At 36.1% G+C, this 8573-nt stretch overlaps 1 long non-coding RNA gene across 9 annotated transcripts in view; it reads right to left on the bottom strand.

The window, feature by feature from the left end:
• The window catches only part of LOC122089227, a 21193-nt gene extending 20155 nt beyond the window's left edge, over positions 1 to 1038 (bottom strand). For all 9 annotated transcript variants that reach the window (XR_006143273.1, XR_006143274.1, XR_006143275.1 and 6 more), the window contains exon 1: positions 732 to 1038. This is a non-coding gene — a long non-coding RNA (uncharacterized LOC122089227). The remainder of the gene's footprint in view (positions 1 to 731) is intronic.
• Positions 1039 to 8573: the final 7535 nt, after the last annotated feature.

The following is an 8573-nucleotide window of genomic DNA, read 5'->3' as shown; positions in this document are numbered from 1 at the left end:
ACAGGACTTCCAGATACTAAAGCTCCACTTCAGTAAGCCACAGCTGTCTGGAATTTAGTCTGATATAGTAACACACCATAGGACTCTACACTCTAAACCAATCTGGTATACAAGATTTAAAGTGATTAGAGTCCACAACAGCGGGGGACTGCACATCTCAACAGGAGGCAAGAAAAGCAACATCAAAGGTTACTATTGAGACTCATCCGAGCAATTACGTGCAGTTGAATGCACCATACAACACAAAACAAAGATCCTACCCAGCAACACTCTTCACAGGCAATTTTACCCAGCAGCAGGCAGTCAAATTAATGCCAACAGAACCAAACACTTAAGTGGGAAGACATCACAACCATGCTGTATTGAAAAAAAAAAAAAAAACATTCAACCAATTCCAGCGTAAGTAACACAAACACACAATCATCAAAAAAAAACAAAATCTGTATCTTAGTTCAAAGTCTTGGGGGATTCGAATCATCATAATCTGGGCATTAACCCATGTGCTCTACCATTTTGAGCTACAGCCTCCTTACCTACAAACCAAAGAGAACAGAACATATTATAGAAAAACAAAATTAGGTTGTTCTACTGCAAACCAAATAGAACAGAACAGATTCGAGAAAAAAAATTAGGTTCCTCTTCTGCATACTAATAGAACATAACAGATTAGAAAAAAAATAATATATATATATATATATAAATATATGTTATTTGCAAACGAAGGGGTTTACCGTTAGCCGATTGGTGTGGGAAAAATGAGCTGCACAGATAGAGCTTCGCGACCGAACAGACAGAGCTTCAGCGAGCGAGGAGTACTCAAACACAGAAAAAAACAGAGAGTATCAACGACTTTCTTCGTGAGCAGGGAGAGAGAGAGATCGAATCAACGGCATCTCTGTTGCTTCACCTTCGCGAGAGAGAGAAAACTAGGGTTTTTCCTTCGTGAGCAGAGAACCTCCGTGAGAGCGACCTTGGCCGGTTTGAGCTTGGATGAAACCCCGCTAGGGTTTTCACCTTCGTGAGAAGCGAGAGACCAACTTGCCTCTTTGTTTCTATTTGTTTTGATTCAAACAGAGCCCGGTCCGGTTTGGTTCAAATGAGTGGATCGATTCATCCAACTCCAAACCGGCTTTGCATGAGTTTGACCACTAGCCCAATCCTGACCGTTCAGAATAAATAGGACACGTGTTGTCTTCTGCAGGGGCATCACAAAGAACTGCAAGATTCAAGAAAAACAGAGGATTTTTATCTCTTCACAAACCAAGAACATGACAATTCTTCAGACAAAATTCCACCTGGCTGGCTTGAGAAACCTAAGCTTGCCTCTTTTGGATATTTCCCCCTTTCATAGTAGAATTTGGGGTCAAACTAATCAAATGTGGGAGTTTCAAAGTTGAAGGGCTCGGTGGAACCTTGTCAAGATGAACACTCAACAATTTTGAAGTCATCTCTACAACCTCATCAATGTGATTTTCCTGTTTTGTAAGAAGAATTGTCATAAGGTTCAAAAATGTGTCATAAGAAGAGTTGGATGCTTTTACCACAAATTTATACATGGGAGTGATATAGTATATATGAATTGCATTTGAGTTTTTAGCTCAAATAGGTAGAGCACTTGGGGATTCCTCAAGGGATGGTGGTTCGAATCCATCAAGACTTATTGATTTTTCTTACATATAAATTTATGAATTCTAATGGCACTAGTGCAAATGACAGTTGTCATGTATGTAACATTGTGGAACTGAAAATATGGTCAAATATGTTGAGACCTGATCATCTGACTCAATCATATAAAAAGATCAAAATGCCCTTAGACCTTTCTGATGTTGCATCTTCCTTATACGGAATCGAAACGTGATGAAATCCTAAGCATTGGAATTATTGGATTTTGTCGTATTGTTACATGGAGAAAAATTTTTCCAAAAAATTCATCTGAAATGCTGAAACTATCTCTGACTGACATAAACCTATATTTTGATCGCAAATGTCGTAACTTCTTCATACCATATTGGAACGCGACGAAATAAGAAGCGTTGGACCAGATGAATTACAATCTATCTTTTTCATGAGAAACGGTATTCCAAAAATGTCATTTTCATTGTCGAAAATGCCCCCGGGTGTAATTAGGCCAAATTTGTCAATTTTGACCCTAAAACCAGCACCACCCACCATGGATGTATTAAACCACTCCGTGCATACCGTGTGGCTATGTTATCTCATCGGTGACACTAATTTCTGTCAAGTCATCACTTTTGATCATGTCATCCAAATTGGCCACATCATCACCGCTATGAGACCGGGTTGCCAACAAGGACAACCATAAAACAACAAGATCCACTCGAATCGGGCACTCTGATCAGTCCCCCTTGTGTACAAATAGATTTATGTGATAAGTGGCCAGAAAAATTAAAAAAAGATGGGTGCAATTCTTTTTACTAAAAAATTAATCGGTGTGTACTTTGGACAATTCCTTTTGTCGGCATGTCAGTGCATATGACTCTAGCTGAACCTAGATAAGGGCAAGGTGATTTACAATCAGCCTTGCCTTACAACTGTCGTCAGAACAAAAAACCATAGCTAGTTGAATAGAACTACTATTATTAGAATATGGGACAACATGTGGCTTCCACCTGAACTTAGTACATCATCACAATGGTGCTCAAGATTCCTTAGAAAAGAACATGAGAGGAACACCTTATTACTATAAAAAGAAGTATTCTCTAGACAATTGGAACAAGTCCTATTGCCCACTTTTATGTGATAATGTATATATTAATAAATGATAGAATCAGGTCATTTATTATTGGTGAAAAGTTAACCATTTGATTCCTGAAATTGATAAGGTCCGTAGATCTAAGAATCATTACACTAGCCCATATGTAACAAATCAAGAAACGACCACTATGAAATTCTGGTAAAAGACCGAAATAATCAGAATGGAAAATAAATTTTGGTGAGTAAATTTGTTTCTGTTTGGCCTAATACCACATTGAAATTGGATAAGACTGTCCCATTGACACCCTAAGTGATAAGAAATCGATTTGGGGACTCACTTGGAATTAATTATAGAAATGAAAAATGATAATGGAACTTAAATAAATGAGAAATGACATAAAATTAGTTTATTAACGAAGGTTTTATTTGAGTAATCTTATAGAAGTTGTCTTTAATGCTTGACCCACATTAGGGGTGTCAATTTATGGCCTGATCCGGTTCAATCGATACGAACAATCGGAGCAAACCAAATCCTTATCAGTATGGGCTTCACAAAACCTGGGCTAAGTGTTTCAGACCATAGGGCTTGGGTTGGGCATTGGGCTGAGCCAACCCTAACCCAACCTGGCCCTATGTATACAATGCAATATTATATTACTATACAAAAAATATATATATATATATATATATTATTGATCACATTAACATACGACATGTATAGTTTTTAAAATGTCTCCATTCACAATCTACACCTTTTATAATCACACCACTCACGTGTATCTTTACATTTTTCAAAATTAGAGAATAAGTGGATTAATGGTCTCTCTCTCTCTCTCTCTAACTCACACACACATCCAAATGACAATATAAAGGGGTTGCCATGGTCAATTAGGGCCAACCCGGCCCAATCAGGATCAATAAAGATCGAGTTGGGTTGGGTTGAGTTTGACAGGGTTGTGCTCAAGCTTGGCTGAATTAATAGACCCAATGACACCCCTAATAAACCGTATGTGGACCAGACCAATCTACTTATATATTTTTGAGAATTGAAACTAACATATTAACAATATAGTAATGGAGCCAATAACAATGCAGCCAAGAGGAACATTTTCTAAGGTTGCTCTAACCTAGTTCCATCATTATGATTCACATGGATATGGTATTTTCTATTTTTCAAAGATAGTTCAAACATAGTTCATGTAATGTTATGCTTATTATTTTTTTAAATGTTCTGGAATAATAAATGAGGTGTTGTAGTAGCTGAGATTTGATTGGGCATTTTTTATTAGTTATATTCGACAAGTCAAGCATGTGACATGTGGCAAGAAAAATATCATTCTTCAATAAAATATATAAGAGCCAACGATGTATAATTTTTCCAGGATAATAGAAATGGCGTTGTAATGTTCACTCTAGTTAGGCCTTTGGATAGTTCCCTTTAACGATACATCGGCCATATGAGAATTGTCTAATAAACTTGATTATTCAATTGTTTATCCTACAAATGTCAACATCGTTTCTTCGCTTGCCTTATCATTGGGCGTTTCTTGTGCTAGCAGGAAAAGGTTCTTTTCCCCTATTATTTACTTATTGAATACAAAAATCAAAACTAAACCTTTAAGGAACTAAATAAGTTCAATTTGAGTATTTATTTTCAGAACCAAATCGAGAATCAAAATAATCAAACACTCTTTGGAGTTTGTACCCAATTCGAATATCCGGCTCTAAAGTGATTTACATATGCAAGGTAAATTGCAATCAAGGTTTTAAGACTCGTGAACGGTGTCAACCATTATCAATATGAATAGGATCTATATTGGTAGGGACCGGACGGATATTAATTTTTTGGACCCAACTTCCAACCGTTTACCACCTATTTAGCCTAAGAATTTTTTTTTTAAACATGATTTTGGCGGGGATTCGATGGATTGGGTTTTTTTTTTTTTTTTCTAATGATATGTTGGACCATTTACCCTTTAAACAATAGATTCCCATCTCTATGAACTTATTTATTTATTTATTTATTTATGTGCAAACGTGATAAAGGGTGTCAATTGGAAACCAAAACTGAATATCGAAACCAATTTAATTTGGATTGAGTATCTAATTTCATAACCAACTCGGTTCTCGGTTCGATTTCGGTTCATATCATCACTCCCTTGAACCGAACCAAAAAACCGAAACGGAGCCGATTGGCACCCTTAAATGTGATGTTTAGGTTTACCACAAATGAAAAAAAAAAAAAAAAAAATCGTGGTGTAGAGGGGTGGCCAAGGTTTGAAGGTTTGAAATAGTACTTGCTCCAGGGTGCGCCGTATTTGTTAAAAAAAAAAGGAAGAAGAAATGTGGTGTATCACCTGTAACTGCTCTCAATTACCTATATTGTCCACTACCTACGTTCATGCGGGAGAAAGAGGGAGAAAGAGGGCCGTGCCTCCCTCCACTACCATTTTTCTTCTTCATTATGAATGACTATTTTCACATTAGTACTGGATTGAAAGCTTCCGTTGTTACCCATTTGCAGATTGAGGAAATTCAAGAGAAGGAAGGAACTCTACCAAGTAGTATTTCAAAATATTAGGGAAAGATACGAAGGACTCACTAGTGAGGTAAATTTCTCCTTTATTCTTTCTTCCTCTTCTTTAATTTTTCTGATTTAACTAATTGAATCTGTTGTTGAAGGCAGAGAAGGATGGCCAAACTCCAAGATATTAAGAGAGAACGGATGGCCAAACTAAGAAACACTGCAATGGTGGCTAAAAATACAAAATGATTCGTGAAGGGATACCATTTGCTTCAAGGGCTGCTACTTGTCTCCCCCAAGCTTTCCGTCCTTTGGGGAGAATCGGCGACTCTCCACGAAATCCTATCGTCATACTTGACGATAAGGATATCCCAATAATTATCCTTGATGAAGAAGAACCAACGAATGAAGATACCAAGGGACTGCGAACAGTGAAAATAGAAAAAGACTAGGATATCATCTTTCTGTTGCATTTATCTTCTTCTTTTTCTTTTATCCCCCCCCCCCAACATTGCAATAGCTATGTAGCTGTTCGTATCTACCTGTATGTTGGTGTATTCTGTCTAAGTTCAATGATTATTGATTTAGCTTTACTGTCTTGTGGAGTATAAACTTTAGCTTGTTTCCATGTGATGTTCCATCCATTATGTGCTATGTTTAGCGTCCTTATCTTTAGTTAGAACAGGGCTAATGTTAAGAATTCAGCTTATCTCTATCTCTAGAGTCAGCCTTTGCTCTTTTTTATTATTTCTCTTTTGGATAAAGTTATTTCTAATCAATTTTGAATAAGGCTAAAGCTCTTCTTGGCTTTATGGAGGAGCTTCAAAAGCATTCCAAATGGAGGATGATCTCTTCACGAACACTTCCCAGATATCGCAACATGTTTCCTACTGTTTGGAATCATCCATGGTTTTGCTTCTAGATTTCTGTGTCTAGAGCTTTTCATGTTATGTTGGTTTTATCTTTGAATCGAATTGGGTATGATGGATTGATGGGTTTTAAATGTTAATTTTCATTTGATAGTTAAAAGGTGCACAATTGGTTTTGTTATCAGTTGAAGCTTGAGTTTGGAAAGCATTCTCAGATAGATTCTATGTCTAAAATGCATTTTGAAACCTCTTTCTTCTCTATTTCCTTGCTTCAGAATGGGTTTTAGAACCAGAATCTATCCAAGAATGGTGAAAGTTTATGGTTGGATGATCATATCATTGTGGGTAAAGATCAGTCTGAGGAGATGAATTCAAATATTGAATGAATTGGTGTATAAAATTGTTAATTTAGTTTATGTGAATGGACATTAATTTAAGGTTCATGTATGGATGGATCATCTGTTTGGATTGTATTTTATTCTGTTTAATTTTGTGATGTTCATGGATCTTTTAGAAGTTGAACCATCTGGTCAATATTTGTGAGCTTCTATTCAATTTGGCCAATTCTTTCTCTTATCCTAACCTAATAATTAATCAGGCAGACAGGCAGTCTTGTGTGGTCTTTCAAAACCCATCTCATGAAAAAGTGTTTACTATGTGACATTTATGCAAGATAATATTGACTTAAGGTCTTCAATTTTCTGTAGAGATCTTAGTTTTGTAAAGTAAATGACTCCAGATGTATTTTAGTTCTTGGTCATTGTAAAGTACTCCAAATCAGACCCCATTCATAGATAATAGAACAAAATTAAGCAGCATTATTTCTTCCTTTTTTTTTTTTTAAATTCAAGTTGATATCAAAATCGATTTGTTAATGTCACAAATAAGAACAAAGGCTTCTCAGATCCCACAACCTCAAGATATGGAGATACCAATACAAATTCTTAATAATTTTCAAGTGGGCCCCTTAGTATCTATCTCACTTGTAACACATGAGTGCAGAAGCATTGCTACAAAAAAAAAAAACTCAGAAATGAGTTCCTTCAGATCTTAAAAGGCTCCTGTATGGAATAACATTATTTGGTTTTGGGTTTTCATGGTATCATAAATAGAAATGAGTTCCTTTAGATCTTAAAATGTCTGCCACATTCCTATTTTTATCAATATTCCTGTGTTGTCTTGAGATGACTCTATTTGGATGATGATTCACACTTTCAAATTCTATGTCCACCCAGAATTCTGATGTGCACTTGTTCTGAACTCTTATAGGCAGTAAATAGCTCCTTGGAACGTGCATTTGACAACTACATGAATGGCAGTGAGAGTTGGCAGCAGCTTGTTCAGAAGAACATGAAAACAGATTTCAGTTGGGACTTATCAGCCTCAACGTATGAAGACCTTTATGCAAAGGCTGTCACCAAGGCCAGGGAAAAGACAACACCTAAGCCTTTCTTTTTAGCATGGGTTCTTTTCCTTATTCAACAGTAGATACCAGTCTAAGCCATAGCAATCTTCCCAATTCTCACTCACCTGTCCGACTGAGGAAATTGGTTTAATTGTGAATCTGCCAGAGCTTTTTTTCCCTTCTTGGCTGTGATTCAGAATGAGATGATTTGTTACGGAATATACCTAATGCTGGAGAGTGAAAAGTTCTGAAGTTTGTGGTTTCAATTGTATATAGACACAATTGGGCCGATTTTACCCTCACCTTCCCAGCTCCATACATTCTACAGCCAAGTTATGTAATTCTTTTGTTGATAGATGAATAGACTCATATAAATGTAAATCTTGTTCTTCTATGTGAGTGCAAAGAGATGGAAGCAAATTTTGCCTTCATTATACTTAAGACTGTCTTTAAAAGCTTTTTGGAAGTGAACAGAAATTACAAGTTAAATCTAAAATTTTGTATTTTTCCTGATTCCCTAATCAACTGCTCAGGTGTATGTGCTGCAAAATTAGTCAACTAGCCCGATCCGATTTTTTTTTAATACTAATAGGCAGTGCTTGTGAGCGAGGAGGTTGAACTCTCAAAAGGCAAGATGCATAATAGAATACGCCTACATAACTATGATCACTTTTTTTTTGGTTAAAAAGATTACCCACTACCTGGTGTTTACTACTAACCATGTTGATGGTTAAAATTCCCCCTACACTTGTTATCAGTTATTGGTTTTGTATGAGTTTTTTCCCTATCAACTGAATAGCACAGAAAACAAATTAAGCAGCATTATTTCTTCCTTCAATTTTTATTTATTTATTTATTTTTTAAAATTCAAGTTGATATCAAAATCGAGTTGTTTATGTCACAGATAAGAACAAAGGCTTCTCAGATCCCACAACCTCAAGATATGGAGATAGCAATTCAAATTTTTAATAATTTGTATTAAGAAAACCACTTAGAATATCTTCCTCAAAAGGAAAAGTAAGGCATGCTCAAAGACCACGACCCAGATTTAACACCACTG

Source organism: Macadamia integrifolia, chromosome 9, assembly GCF_013358625.1.
Source record: "Macadamia integrifolia cultivar HAES 741 chromosome 9, SCU_Mint_v3, whole genome shotgun sequence".
Taxonomy (NCBI): domain Eukaryota; kingdom Viridiplantae; phylum Streptophyta; class Magnoliopsida; order Proteales; family Proteaceae; genus Macadamia; species Macadamia integrifolia.
The sequence above is the reverse complement of the archived record's forward strand: the minus strand, read 5'-3'. Positions and strand labels throughout refer to the sequence as shown.